Raw genomic sequence first — 16,527 nt, 5'->3', positions numbered from 1 at the left:
CTATATTTGCCGTAGAAGCTATACAGTGTGGGACCTGCTGCTGCCGAAAGAGGAAGACGCCGTAAAAATATTTAGTTCAGAATTAACTTGGCGAAACATTCGTCTTAAACCTGAATATTTAAGTAAGACGCGGACGAACGTGTCTATTTTGGGAGTCCTCTGCATTCTTGGCCATGAGCAATTAGGGGCCTTTATGAGCCAGTATGGGGACGTAGAGTCCGTCATCCCTGTCCGTGGTCCCCGTAACCTTATGGTAGGGGACTACAACCTGAAAATGCGGGTAGACAAGGAAGGTCTACAAAACATTCCCCCATGCTCAGGTGCGACATATGGTCAATGGGCATAATAGTAGAAGGTCGCAGGCCCCATTGCTGGAATTGTCAACAGCAGGGCAATATGGCACGGGAATGTCCGAAAATAAACCTACAGGCAATAGCAGTAGCAGCAAAGCCGTCGGCAGTGGTACCAGCAGCCCCTTAGAAGCCATCCCGAGGGGGCAAAGAAGCAACAACATCGGACGGTTAGACAACAGTTGTAAAGAAGAATGGCAGAACCACTAAGACCCCCCGAGAGCAGCCTCCTGAGGTACAAGGTCGGCCAGTTCCCGCAGGGTCGTATACGGTATCTTCCACCGAGGTTCCCACTAAAGAAGTTGCTAGCGGCCAGAAAAGGAATCATCCGGTCTCCTCATCTGACTCAGAAGGGGAGAATGATAAGGAAGCGGCTACTGTGGTAGAGTACCAAGTGCCGAAAAAGGAAACTAAAAAGAAGGCAAGGAAAAACAAGGAGCCAGGGTCCCGTTCCCCGTCTCTACGGTTCAGCCACCCAAAACCCCTACCCAAACCCCATCGGCTGAACAAAAATCGCCATGCCTTTTCGACACCCCCCAACCGGTATAAGAGCCGCCTCTATCTCTTGTAAGGAGTGAAAAGACGAAAAAGCTCCCTTACCTTCATGGAGACCGGATCTGCGACGTAGACCCCCTTCACGCTGACACATATATAACGCAGCGTCATAGGGGTTTGATTAAGTCGCTGAGAGAAATGAAAACGATAGATGGGAAGAGTGTTACCAACCCTAAAAACTTCCCAGACGCCCCCTTAGTCATGACCTTTGTGCATCAAACAAAAACTGGACGCACGAAGGCCATGTGGAATATGACCGACGATGCCAGGGAGGCGATTCCATATTTAAAGTTGGTAGAAGAGGGGCACGACTCCCTCAATCAGCTGTGGCCTAGATGCGAAGGGAGGGCCCCTATTTACGCCCACCCTTGTTTGTATAGGGCCCTTAAATTAACGTTTCCCTTGGATGTCAGAGGTATTGCACGAGATGGACGAGTAACGTCCTAGTTGCTTTCGGGCAACCTCGCCCAATCCTGCAGCACCCTTTCTAGCAAAGACTTTAGGTCGGTGGTTGCGGATATCTACGTACAATGGCCACGTCCTTGAGCTTGTGTAGGTTGAACGTTAGGATCATGAGGTGCCGAAGCAAAGCCGCTAGGGTGCTGAGGGACCTCATGTCGATGAATATAGATGTGGCTACGTTACAGGAGACTCACTACGATTGCGTTGACGATCATCGGGTGCTGAAGGGGCATTATGATGTCTTTTCAGCATACGGTGATTGTCAAAGTAGGGGGGGTTTCTTTGTTAGTTAGGCGCACCCTTTCTGCAACGGTTAGCGTTGTTCACGCGGATGCTGATGGTAGACTGATCGTGGCCGACGTTGCCGATGCAAATAGAGCGTTTTGAATCGTCGTGATGTATGCGCCCAATTACGTACGGGAGCGGGGTTCCTTTTTCCGGCGGTTGGAGGTGTTTCTCGGGGGGTCGGAACGGTTAGTACTAGTGGGTGATTGGAATGCCATCCTTGATCCCAGGGTAGATAAGGTGGGCGGGACTAGCGGGACGGATGGGTGTGAAACCAGTCTGTCGGACCTGATGGCTAGATGCGATCTGGTAGACAGGTATCGGGTGGATCATCCGGGGCGGGAGACGTGGACGTGGCTCTCTAGCAGGCCTTCCGCTTCAAGTACTTACTTGGATCGGTTGTTAGTTAGAAGAGGCAACATAGAATACATATCTTGCCCCACGTTCCACTGGTTAGACCACTCTGACCACAAACTACTTGTGGCCAGGTTAGACTTAGATAGCAACCCCCAGTTAGCTGGGTACTGGAAGTTAAATACCTCCTAACTGGAGATAGATGCCTTCCGGGAAAGGCTAACTAAACACATACAGAAGGGATTAGTGGGGGCGGTTACCGGGAGTAAGTGGTGGGTAAACGCCAAATCTAGCATTAGAGACTTCTCTGTCAAATATGGCCAACGCCTCGCGCTAGATAGGGCCAAGGCAGAGAAGCGTCTAGAAGATAGACTATCCCGGGCGGTGGCTGGAGGGATTACCTAGAAATAGGTCTAGCTAAGGCGGACCTGAGTCGTTTGGCTAGCGAGCGATATCAGGGCCAGGTAGTTAGGGCTAGAATTAAAAAGATTCATAACGAAGCTGTGAATGTTGACAAAGCCGAACGAGTCTATTCGCTCGGGCGCAAATCGGATAACTACATTCGTAAAATTCAGAGCCTGGAAGGAGACTCATTAGTGTCGGCTCGGGGGATTTGCGAGCGGTTTCGAGTGCACTTTGAAGATCGTTTTGCGCAGCTGTCCAGGCTCCGCGTCCAGGAGTTTGGCAACTATTTGGCTGGCTCGCCCCCCTTGAGGCGGCCTGAGCAGCTAGTTGCGATGGTCGGGTTACGGAGTGTGAGGTCGTAGCTGCTATGAAGCAGGCCATCTATAACAGATCACCAGGACTCGATGGACTACCCTACGAACTTTACTTGAGGTTTTCGCACATGTTTGTTCCGATTCTGACGGGTGTGTTTAACCACTGGTTTGACACGGGATCTATCCCGAGTCAGGTTACCAAAGGAGTGGTCACACTTTTTGAAGAAGAAGGACACACATGTTGGGGGTTAGATGATTTTAGGCCAATCACATTGTTGAATACGGATGTAAAAATCCTGGCCCGAGTGCTGACGAATCGTTTGCAGATTGTTATCGCTGACCTGGTCGAACCGGATCAGAATTACGCTGTGAAGGGAAGATCAATTGAAAATAATTTGCATATGATACGTACAGTCATAGAAAACTTAGAAGACGACACCGAAGCCGCGCTGATTAATTTGGATCAGTCCAAGGCGTTTGATAGGGTGGATCATCGTTTCCTGATAGCTGTTTTAGAGACCGCCGGATTTGGGTTCGGCTTCTGCAGATGGATTTCCATTTTGTACGCACGGCCGACTGCAGTTGTGCAGGTCAACGGGGTGCGGTCGGCGCCGTTCGCGGTTTCTCGGTCGGTGCGACAGGGGTGTCCGTTGTCGCCCATGTTATATGTCCTCGCGTTGGAACCATTCCTTAGGAACGTGAGGTCTATGGTGGATGGACCGGCCCTGCGCGGGATTGCTCTTCCTGGCGGTGCGCGAGCCAGGGTTTCCACGTTTGCCGATGATGTCACCGTATTTGTTTCGAGCGTCGTTGATATTATTACGGTGATTAAGGCTCTCAAGCGTTATGAACAAGTTACAGAGGCCGTAGTCAATCTCAGCAAATCCGTTGGCCTGAGGTTGGCCGCTTAGCGGGGCTCGAATGCTTTGCCTGGCGCATTTGTCTGGACGGATGGCCCGGTCCGGATCCTTCGGTTTGGTTTGGACCCGGTCTATATCTTGATAAGAACTGGTCGGAGGTACAGACCAAGGTCGAAGCGTCTGTGAGGGTTTGGCTTCGAAGGGGATTGTCCCTTAAAGGCAGGACAGAGGCATGCGCCACTTACGTGTTTCCTCTGATCCTTTACCGATTGGCTGTACTTCCTCTGCCTGCGGTCCGAATGGCGGCCTTAACGCGTGCGCTCTTCCTACTGTTGTGGAATGAGCGACGGCCGCTTGTCCGTAGACAGGTCTGCACTCAACGTCTTGAAGATGGGGGCCTGGGGATGCCTGACCTTGCTAGTCATAAAAATGCCGAAAGGTTGGCGTTCCTGGGTAGAACTCTGATTGAGCATTCTGATTGGGGTCCCGCGGTCGGTGCAGCTTTTCCCGACCTTATCCCCAATCACTTAATTGAATGCTAGAGAAGGCCGAGAGGGAAATCACAATGCCTCAACGAATGCCGAAATGCGCTTAGAGCGATGTCAGGGTCTCTTGACCTTGCACAGCATAGAAGGGCATTGTATCGGGGATTAGTGGTGGGGACCGCTTCGGACCCGCTTGGGGATCGGCTGCAGCTGTCGGAGGGGGAGGTTCGTTCTCTATGGAATTGGGCGCCAGGCCGGGCATATCTTAACAATTCCGAATCTTCCCTGACCTGGCGATTGGTTAGAAACGCTCTACCTATCAATGACATACTGTTCAGAATTGGTATGGTATTTAGTCCTTTTTGTCCATGGTGCGAGGAAGATAGTTTAGAAACTGTAGAACATGCTTTTTATACTTGTTCCAAGCTCTGTGAATTCTGGGAGTATGTCAGTGAGGTCACGGCTCGCATCGTCCCCGATCAGGTGACGATCCTAGATTTAGCATCCGTTGTCTACAACGCAGATCCCTTGCGGCCTAGGGAGGAACGAATGGTGTTCCTAGCGACCTTGGCCGTAGCTAGACTGGTAGTGTGGGGTTCACGCATAGAGATAGGGCGTGGGGGTGCCGCCTTCTCATCGGGTTCTGATTTTGTATTTTAAACACCAACTTAAAATCAAAATCGGATGCGATAGAAGGAGGTTATCTCGCTCACAGTTTAATAGGAGGTGGATTCACACCGCTAGTTTATGTGCGTTCGTACGAAACAGGCTTGAGTACGTGTTCTCTGCCTAGGCATGGCACACACCGACCGTAAAAGCAATCCCCAGACCAGATCAAGATAATCCCGTAGTGGATCAGTCCCTTAGCTAGTTGGTATAAATGAGCTCCATGTCCCCAATCTTTATTTTAGGTGTTAGAATACCCCCAAAGAAGCCCAGTCCTGTTTAATTTATTTTAGTCCAAACCCGTCCCGATGTTATTTTTCTTGGAGGTTACCGAATATCCTCATTCCCCACCCTTTATTTTGTCCGTAGCTGTGCCCACTCCCTCTTAGGAAGTGATCCCTTGTTTTCGGTTGATACCGGAAAACAGGAAGCATTTCAAAATTTAAATACGTAAGGGTGGGTCCTTATTAACACATTCATCGCTTAACGTTTTATTTGGTTCATTTGCTTTTTATTACTGTTATTTTTCTTTATTTTGGGGTGTTTTTAAGGCTCTCATTATCCCCGCCCATCACCCGCATATATCATACGCGTCACAAATTCCATTTTTTCATTATTGCATTGTAAATAAAAGTCATTATATATTTTAACAAAAAAAAAAAAGGAAAAAAGTCATTGTATATATAAAAAAAACAAACAAACCTTGTACATATTGTCATCTGGGGCTTTAAGTAGATCCAACCCCTAGACTGAATGCGGTGTTGTGGTGAATGCGACTAGGTATAGGGAATAGACAAGTGGACGACCCCCGACACCCATTCCCCCCCCACACACCCTTTCTGGCCTCATGCCACATTTAAAAAGTTTTACTTGCCTATTTTATATTATTTTAATCTTAAAATTTTGTAAAATCTGTGATTTTTCTTCTTAAATAAATACTTAAATAAATAGAAAAGAGGCTTGTCTTTTTCTGTCGTTCTTGGCCTTCGGGTCAGGATCAAAGTGTAGTATCTGTTCCGGCAGATACTACACTTAAGATAATTTGTATCAGTCAATGGAGGGGAAACCCTCTATACTGGGACAATTATTATTTTTGGTAACCAGAGTGCCCCCTTTTTGCCTACTTTTAGGGGAGCTGGTTTTTACCTCACATTAAAAACGGCCTTGTGCCTAATTTGCTCAGTGGGGGAGCAAATAAATACCATCTGTTCCGGCAGATACTGCAAGCAAAGACCATAGGTGGGGGTACCCCCATATATCAGACCTTAATCAATGTAGGGGAAACCCTTCATACCAACAGTTACTATCCAGCTCCCATTTCCCACCTCTCGGGAGCTGGTCCCCCTTTTCCCTCCCCCTTCCTCTCTCTCCATATTAAAAAACGGCCTTGTGCCTAATTTGCTCAGTGGGGAAGCAAATAAATACATACTGCAAGCAAAGACCATAGGTGAGGGAAACCCCACATATAAGACCTTGGTCAATGTAGGGGAAACCCTTCATACCAATTGTCACTGTCCAGCTCCCCTGCTCCCCGGGGAGTTGGTTCCTATTGGCCGTTCACACCTCACATTAAAAATCGGACTTGTGCCTAATTTCCTCGGTGGGGGAGCAAATAAACACCCTGTTGTTCTTGGCCTTCGGGCTGGGATCAAAGTGTAGTATCTGTCTGCAGATGCTTCACTTAAGATAATTTGTACCAGTCAATGAAGGGGAACCCCTCCATACTGGGACAATTATTGTTTTTGGTAACCAGAGTGCCCCCTTTTTGCCTACTTATAGGGGAGCTGCTTTTTACCCCACATTAAAATCGACCTTGTGCCTTATTAGCTTTGGTGGGGAAGCAAATAAATACAATAAATAGAAAAGAAGGGTTTTAATATGAATATCAACACACACACAAAAAACGAATTCATACGAGTATATATATATATACATATATATATATATGTGTGTGTGTGTGTGTGTGTGTGTGTGTGTGTGAATGTAATTAAATCCAACACTTTGGTATTATAATACTTAACAAAACGGTTTTTATATCACTTAAAAACATTGCAATGATAATTAGACGTACAATCTAATTTTTGTACTAATGTATTGTATGAATGAAATCGAGTCCTGAAGTGAAATAGTGAAGATAAAACAAAATGAGATTCAAAATACAAATGAGTAAATGGTTAATTTTCTCGTACAATATCTATATCGATCTATATATCTGCAAAAGTGAACGTGTCTGTGTGTTTGTCTGTGTGTGTGTGTGTGTTCATTTCTATACGCAATAACTCTGTCCATTTTTAGTCTACAGACTCGAAATATGATATACAGGGTACTGAGATTTGGGAAAATCTATGTGATTGGTTGTCGGCCAGATATTTGGCTGTTAAGGGGTCAAAGTTCAACGATTTTACCTTTGAGAACTCTACCAAACTCCTCCGACAATTTTGTGTCTAAACACTTGAACTTTTAGATATAGGTCCCTTGGACATGGCTCTAACTCAATAACTTGATTTGAGCCTAAAACAATAAATGTTAAGGGGTCATAATAGGGGTAAAACTGAAAAAAATTGACCGTTTTTTTTTTTTTGCTCAACATACACCTTCAAACATTGTGGTAACGCCGGGAACCCATGCTAGCCTATATATCTATAAAAGTGAACATTTCTCTGGGTGTGTCTGCGTGTGTGCCTGTGTGTCTGTATGTTTATATTTCCCTACGCAATAACTCTGTCCATTTTAAGTCTACAGACTCAAAATTTGATATACAGAGTACTGAGATTTGGAAAAATCTATGTGATCGGGTTTCGGCCAGAGATTTGGCTGTTAAGGGGTCAAAGTTCAACGATGTGACCTTTGAGGAGTCTACAAAACTCCTCCAACAATTTAGTGTCTAAAAACTTGAAATTTTAGATATAGGATCCTTGGACATCGATCTAACTAAATAACTTGATTTGAGCCCAAAACAATGAATGCAAAGAAGTCATAATAGGGGTCACATTTAAAAAAAAATGGACCTTTTTTTTGGTTTTCTTGTTTTTTTTTCTGCTCAGCATACACCTCACAACACCCGGGCAACGCCGAGCACACATGCTATTATATATATATATATATATATATATATATATATATATATATATATATATATATATATATATATATATATAAATATAAATATATATTATATCACGACAACTACAATGTCGAGTGATTTATATGAAAGGAAATGAAAGAAAGTAGGTTGACACAATCGATTTCATTTTTTTTTAAAGAATCGCTCTAAATGAACATGGACCATTTAAAACACGTATTGATTAATCTATGAAATCAATACAACGAATCAAATCAATTAATAGGCGGTTTCTACTTAACTTCAACAACTATAAAAGATGTGTAAATGCAAGAAATTCTGTTGAATAAGGACATACATTTTTTTGGTCAATCTTCTTTGTTTAAATGTGAAATTGAAATGATTAAGTGAAAGATAGCCGAATATTCCTCTTAAATTAACACTGTTCCAATATTACCGATATTTATGAGATAAAAAGCATCAACGGTTAATACATGCTTCAATTCGCGTTGTACATTTAGCGCTATTCAAATAGGAATTCCTATTTGATCTATACTCGTGACAGACCAAGCGATATACATAGGTTACTCTGAACAACATAATAGTAATCTATTTAACTATACCGACATGCATAGATCTAAATGTACAGTGAATAACAATCTTGTTTCTAAACTACCCACCCAAGTTACTCAATATATATATATATATATATATATATATATATATATATATATATATATATACATAGTTCAGTAGCAAGTTGGTAGTAATAATAGAATATAGAACTAGTACACTTTAATTAATCGCAATTAAGAAATAGAGATAGTTAATATTTTAATAATATTATTAACATAACATTTTGTATAATACAAAACAAAGTTAGTAAATTAATGAAATGAAAAACAGAAACAATATTATGGAAACATTCTGAAATTGTTTGAATGCGTCTGTATAACTTTTTAATAAAATATAATCGTTAAGAGGCAAATGTAAGAATTATGTTAAAACTAGCAAAAATAAATCCGCCCTCGGGTACAGTAAGTGGGTGTTATAAGAGCCGCACCAAATATGATATTAATCTTGGACCTTGACCTTGAAAAATAGCGTGCACTATCCTTAGGTTGTAGACCATCACTATGTCAGGTTTAGTCATGATTGTTCAGTGGTGTTTGCTAAGGAGTTTATATATACATAAACTATGACCTTGGTCTTGCGCACCGTTCCTAGGTGGGGATCATCATAATGCTAAGTTTGGTCATGATCGGTCCAGTTGTGAGGGCTGTAGGAGATTATCCATACATACGCTATGACCTTGATCTTTGATCTAAACCTTGAAAAATAGTGTGCAATATGCATTTGTGGGGGTTAGGGTTAGGGTCTATGATAATGCAAGGTCATGATCGGTTCAGTTGTGGCTGTAAGAGAGTTATACACACATACACACACATACACGAACGCTGCTACTTTATATATAGATGTTTGTAGTTGTTTGTTTTTGAAACTTGCGAATATTTAATTATTAAAGTTTTTCATGCAAATCTCTTTCCTTAATAAAATAACGTCTTCAGAATTCTAAGAATAATTTGAAAACATTCGAACCAATTTTATCTTTTGAAAAATTAAAATCATTACTTCCAATGTTCCACCTTATTAAAACTATAATCATCATGACAAAGCAAGCAAAAAAAATCCGGTAAGTTTAACTTGCATTAGTCCATACCGCCGATACAAAACATATTTACCGGTAGAAATCATATTTAAAATGCAAATCTGACTAGCAAGCATGTCTATTGTAAGAACAAACACATGCCTACATAGAGATTCGCGGTAGCAGCTAAAATGTCACCAACTCGATACAGTTTTCCTTTTCAATGCTCCTTACTGTCCAAAAACGTGATTATACATAACGACTCTCTTCGTTGTGGCCACGTCACGCACCATCGATTAATCGCGTAATGCTGGTGATATGACCATTTGGACCGAAAGGAATGGATCAAAGAAATAACGAAATTGCTTTTTATTCATGATATAATCCGCGAATGAATACATTTTTTCTCGTGAAGCAATGGCTAATAAAAGTGCAATCGACACCATTAACTAATCGCGTTTTCTTTCAACGACCAATTATTCATTTCCACGCCTTCCACCCTTTAAGAGGCGGTAAGCTATAATGGCTGAATAGGGAAGCTATACTAACATCTTGCTTAATGATTACAAGAAAAAAAAAACGAATGCATTCATTTCTTTTGCTGTGGAAATAATCACACCTCGTAATGACTCTTTTATGGCGGTTTCCTTTTATTAAACCATAGTTTATCGATTCTAGGTGCATTTACGCTTCCAATCAACGTATTACTCCAATTTTCACACAAAAGTATGTCGGGAAACTCTGCTTAACGGATGCAAGAGATAACACATTTTATCCAAGCGAGCTTAAGAAACGTTATATTATGTGATTTTCTGATAGTTTCTATTAGTATATGCTCTCTATCTGCAACATTTTACTTCTAAGATATATCATAAAATATTTTGAAATAATATATTACGTAGGTATTTTCCGTTTTATGTTACTTGCAACACTGTTAAATATATACGTAGATTTTATTGGTAACGTAAAATATATTAATGGCAAGTGAGCTACAAAGTAACGTTTGCGTTTTATACCATTGAATAATGTCGTCATGTTACGGACTATCATAGTCGAATAAAAATATTTGATGATAAAACTTTGGGCTTCTCTTTTGATTTTTATTCCTGCACCTTTTCTCCAACATTTTTGTGCAAACAGATCATTTAAAAAAACGATGCTCCTAGTTTTCCTTGTGTAATCACATTATATGCTTTGCTCGCATTCACTTTTCGTTGCTATACGTGAAACTGTCGGAATGAATTATTCATCATTTTCAAGTAATATGTAGAGCGTTAAAAAAGCACACGTTCTTAACTCCTGCTGATGGCAAGATATATTTGTCTTAAATTACTATCAAACTTATTATACCTGATCCATGTTGGTCGGTTTTTTTTCAACTTGAGATTCTGGCTTCATTTATCTCTTGCCCAAGCCCTGAATGTCTTCGTATGACCCCGCCCCAGTTCACATACTACTACTACTATCCAAAGATTTTCCAATGCATAAATAGCTTAGTCCTTTTTTTTTTCTCCTTCTCCATCTTTCTCTTACACCTTGGCCTAAATTGTCTTCGGCAAATTCCCCCATTCCACCATAATTTGACCGCTACAGCTGACTTTATTCCCGAAAAAGAGATCCCTTTCTCATTCATTACGGCCCAGGGAGGTTGATAGACTAAGAGCGTCGAACATATTTTGTTCCTGAGACTCATTCATCTGTTTTAATCTCTTCCGATTCAGGAATCTAATTCCATCTCCTAACAACATTTGGCTTTCTCAATACAACCACACAAAATTAAATTTCCACAAAGTGCCCATCATCATCTTTTGTATCGGTTTCTTTTAAAATCCTGAAAACAGCTATTTACATCCTTCGTTGCAGGAAACTTACAAAGGTCTTTTTACACTTGGATTTATCCCAAGAGGTTTGATTTTTCATTTCCCCCCATTTCCCCCACTTCTATCTTACAAACATCACTTTTCACAAACAATTCATGCAAACGATTTTTACAAACGGTTTTTACAAACATCACTTTTCACAAACAATTCATGCAAACGGTTTTTACAAACATCACTTTTCACAAACAATTCATGCAAACGGTTTTTACAAACATCACTTTTCACAAACAATTCATGCAAACGGTTTTTACAAACATCACTTTTCACAAACAATTCATGCAAACGGTTTTTACAAACATCACTTTTCACAAACAATTCATGCAAACGGTTTTTACAAACATCACTTTTCACAAACAATTCATGCAAACGGTTTTTACAAACAGTGTTTAACATTTTATGACTCCATTCATGGGAGGCAATTCTGGAAAAGATAAAACCAGAAAATCTTCTTGACCCGTTACGTATGTGTTTTACTAATTAGTTCTCTTTCATCTGAAGAGTAGAATACTTAGATTATTTGAAACTCCTTGGAGTTAGGACTATCACTTACATATTTTTATAATTAATTATAATACATACATTTTAAACCCTTTCTTAAGTGTGCATTGACTTAATTTATCTAACCTATATTCTCATATATATATATATATATATATATATATATATATATATATATATATGGTTGCGTGTATATATATGCTATATATATATGTGTATGTATATATATATATATATATATATATATATATATATTGTGTGTGTGGATAATACATTTCTCAATTTTTAGATAGACCTTGATAATTTATACTGTTTGAATAATTAGGAAACGTTTCCCCATAGATATATTATATTAATAACGACCATGTAATTTTCGACTATCTTCTTATTTTATTGCACGCAGTAATTTTTTTATATCACAACTAGTCATCAGTAAGTAAAAATTAAATAAATCTTTCTCGTTTTAAGAGACGGATTTTCGAAAAAATTATCATTGGGTTCATCGTTCAGAATGTTGTGAGAATAACACTCAAGTTGAGCATATTCGTCCAAATTATCCAAATACTAATTACACATACAGAGAAAAAACTTCGAAGTCAGATTAAACAAGACAGAATAGTTTACACTACTTTCGAGATCTCTATTGTAGTTTGCAATATTTAAACGTACGAGGCCTCCACAGGTTTTAATTCCTAAGCTGCCACTCTAACGAGTATTAGAAGAGTGCAAAACAAACGGAGAGTCAGCCTCGGTCACGTACAAAAGTTCTAACACTTTTACCACGTTGATTTGTTGCCGTTCCAAGCGAAACCATGAAGGAAAAAAAAGGAACAGGGGCTTATACAACCTAGCATCACAAGTGTATCTAGAAAGATTTATCACTGCAAAAGCAGTAAGCCCAGCCATCAGATATCATTTGTTACAAGTGAAACTTTTAGATATTCTGCTGTTTTCATAAAAGTTGGATTCCATATTTTTTTACCTGGAAAAATTATTATAAACAATTATGATCGAAATTGCAAATTTATGTTTATAATCAATATTTTTATTTGTATCGTTTTTCTGATGTTTTTGATTTCAATAAAAGTTATTAAAATTATATTTTAAATTCAGCAGAGTGTAATATTGTGTGTGTTTACTATTAAATTTATATTTTATTCCATATGGATAATATTGGATAATCACGAAATTCACAATATTGTGAGCACAGTTTAGGAAGAAGTTTACTTTTTGGCTCAATTGAATTGATGGATGCTTTTTCTTTTTGTAACGTGTATTTTAAATATGTGCTGCCAGTTGCTAAAAAAACTTTAATTTAATTTATATTTGTAGCGCTTAAATATTAGTTTACAGGTTATTCTATGAGGATATAATTGAAGTATGTTGTATATAAAAACGTCTCTATACTTTTAGTCGCGTGCAAGCGAGTCTATAAGTCACTCCGTCGGTCGGTCGGTCAGTCTGTCAGTCGTTCTGTCCGTAACACTTTCGTGTTTGGCCTTTTTGGTTAAGATCAAAGATCTGTTGTTAATAGATGATGTTCTTAGCTTTTAAAGCTTTTCTTGCCATTTTTGCCAGGATCAAAGTGTAGTATCAGTTTCGGCAGATACGGCAAGCAAAGACCATATGTGGGGGCGACCCCACATATAAGACCTTGGTCAATGTAGGGACAACCCTTCACACCAATTGCCACTATACAGCTCCCCTACTCCCCAGGGAGTTGATCCCCATTTCCCCTTCTCTCCTCACATTAAAAATCGGTCTTGTACCTAATTTGCTCGGTGAGGGAGAAAATAAATACCGCTTTTCTTGGCCTTTTGGCCAAGGTCAAAGTGTAGTATCTGTTCCGGCAGATACTGCAAGCAAAGACCATATGTGGGGGAAACCCCACATATAAGACCTTGGTCAATGTAGGGGCAACTCTTCATACAAATTGTCACTATCCAGCTCCCCTACTCTCCGGGGAGTTGGTCCCCATTTCCCCTTCATTCCTCACTTTAAAAATCGGCCTTGTGCCTAATTTGCTCTGTGGGGGAGCAAATAAATACCATCTGTTCCGGCAGATACTGCAAGCAAACACCATATGTGGGGGTAACCTCACATATCAGACTTTGGTCAATGTAGGGGAAACCCTTCATACCAGTTGTCACTATCCAGCTCCCATTTCCCACTCATCGGGAGTTGGTCCTCTCCCCGCTCCCTTTCTCTCCACATTAAAATCGGCCTTGTGCCTAATTTGCTCAGTGGGGAAGCAAATAAATACATACTGCAAGCAAAGACCATATGTAGGGTAAACCTCACATATAAGACCTTGGTCAATGTAGGGGCAACCCTTCATACCAATTGTCACTATCCATCTTCCCTACACTCCGGGGAGCTGGTACCCATCTCCCCTTCACTGCTCACATTAAAAATCGGCCTTGTGACTAATTTACTCGGTGAGAGAGCAAATAAATACCCTTTTCTTGGCCTTTTGGCCAAGATCAAAGTGTAGTATCTGTTCTTACTACATGCTGTACTTATTGTGATATAAAGTGGGGGATCACTTTTCTGTATTAATTTAATGGAAAATGATAACCCCACTTTACAACCAATCAGTCTGAAACCATTCAAGTTATTCTCCAGACCATTCAAGTTGTTTTTGAAGGATTCCAGTTATTTTTTTAATCATTTAAGTCATTCTTAAGGTCATTCAATTCATCCTTAAGTTCATAAAAGTCATTCTAAGTCATTTACTGTGTGTGTGTATTTAAGTCATTTCAGCCCATTTTTCGGTAATTTTAGTTTATCTTTTAGAATTTCATGTCAATCCTACATTCACGCATTTATTCAGTACACGAGAGCACGCGACTAATGACTATCGGCCTTGTTTATCGCAAACGAACATTTTTATGATCGGTTCAGTTCACACAAATTGTATTATCTATTGTCGTCTGAAATACATATAAAATATTATTACACTTTCGTGTTCAGAATTAAAATCATTGACATCTCTAAAAAGAGTGTTCTGTAAAGATTAAATTTATTGTCAACATTTTACACTATATCCGATCATTAATTTTACACATTTAATCATATATATATATATATATATATATATATATATATATATATATATATATATATATATATATTGCTTGTGTACAAAACATCAATTTTCTACTTATTTCATTTGATCAAAATATCTTTTTGTAATTTCTCTTTTTTCTCGCATTTCCCTTGTGGACGAAACTTTTATATTTCTGTTTAGTTCCTGTATTAACGTTTCTTATGACTGTTTTGTTTTCTATTTTCCACATATTCTATTTGTTAGTCTTGTTGGTGTTTAATAATTTCCCGAATAACACTTCGAGATTACCCCATTTCCGAAAATAAAATAAGATACTGATATTTTGGTGTATTTTTTTTACACGGTCGCAACTTTTCTCATAAGTAAATCAAGTCGAGAGAAAAAAATTAGTGGTCTCTGTTCAAGGGTGGACATTTACAGAAGTAGACAATATTATGTTACCGACATTCTGCTCTAAAGGTGCTTCATAGCCATTGTAAGTTCCTATATGCGTAGTGTGTATGAAAGTTCATATTTTGATGAAATCGGATACATCCTCACACTAATAAAATAGATCGTTTATGGATAAATAAAACATATTATCCCTATTTACTTAAGATTAATCCTACAATCAAAACTCCACTAGTGACACCAATAAAAATATATAGTCTCCAGAATAAACCTAGGCATTTAATAAGATAATGAATAGATCCACTGCCAATAAAGAAACCCCATCTAAAAAAAAAAAAAAACACAGCACAGTTGAAGACAATTTGTAACATAGAGCGTAACGGTGCATGTGAGACAATCAGCAGGAGCAATATAATAGCTGACTAGCAAAACTATTAACATCATCAGTCGTTTAAGCGATATGCTGATAAAGCAAGCGTATATGCGATGACGTAATGGGAAGAAGAAAGAGAGAAAGTAGAAACAAAAAAAAACAGCAAGTGGTCACTCAGAGAGAAAACAGAGTCTGTTGTAGAAGATAGACGTCTGAAGTCGAGGGCGAGACGACGCTGGCTGTGGCCAGTGTCAGGTGTCGGCAAGATATATATTAAAAAAAAAACACACGTAATGCAGCAGAGGTTTTAAAAGATATGTGTGTGCGAAAAGACTTTTGAAAGATAATGAAATACATTATCGTTTTAAGAGTCACGAATAAATATGTTCCTGTTCAGCGTTGAAAAATATTTGTTGGTGATGATAGCTGCTCATTTCATGCAAATAATTTAAATAGTGTAAATTCCATGGTAACGTAAATATTCGACGCACTGCTTGGCACGTATTTATCCAATCAATTAACCACGCATAAATAGCCAACGCGTTTTATAATCCATGACGAATGGCCAGGCATCTTCAACTCAGTATCTGAATATGTGTGTTGAGCATTTGATTCTGCACAGTTATTACATTGACTGTAGGCACGTTTATGAATTCAAATATCAAACGCTTTTAATGTGATTATTGAGAAAACCGCGCATTATTTAATATTAAACGAGTAAGATCTTCATATGAAGTAAAATCATATGCGACCTTGTTTAAGTTTGAATCAAAATCAACCACAAATTATTACAAGGGTGACTTTTAACTAATTCTTTCCTAAAAGAAGCACATAATCCGGATTTTACTCCAGTACAAATATATTTGTTCGT

The 16,527-nt window shown here is 39.4% G+C and overlaps 1 protein-coding gene and 1 pseudogene across 1 annotated transcript in view; one reads left to right on the top strand and one right to left on the bottom strand.

The window, feature by feature from the left end:
* LOC145252983 (glycine receptor subunit alpha-2-like) overlaps positions 1-16,527 on the bottom strand; it is a 528,147-nt gene that overhangs the window by 31,161 nt on the left and 480,459 nt on the right. The gene's annotated exons all lie outside the window — the stretch shown is intronic.
* On the top strand, positions 14,280-14,406 carry LOC145264103 (U2 spliceosomal RNA; annotated as a pseudogene).

This window comes from Euprymna scolopes, chromosome 3, assembly GCF_053919585.1.
Source record: "Euprymna scolopes isolate OS-2025 chromosome 3, ASM5391958v1, whole genome shotgun sequence".
Classification (NCBI taxonomy): Eukaryota; Metazoa; Mollusca; class Cephalopoda; order Sepiida; family Sepiolidae; genus Euprymna; species Euprymna scolopes.
This window is presented reverse-complemented; position numbering and strand designations above follow the sequence as displayed.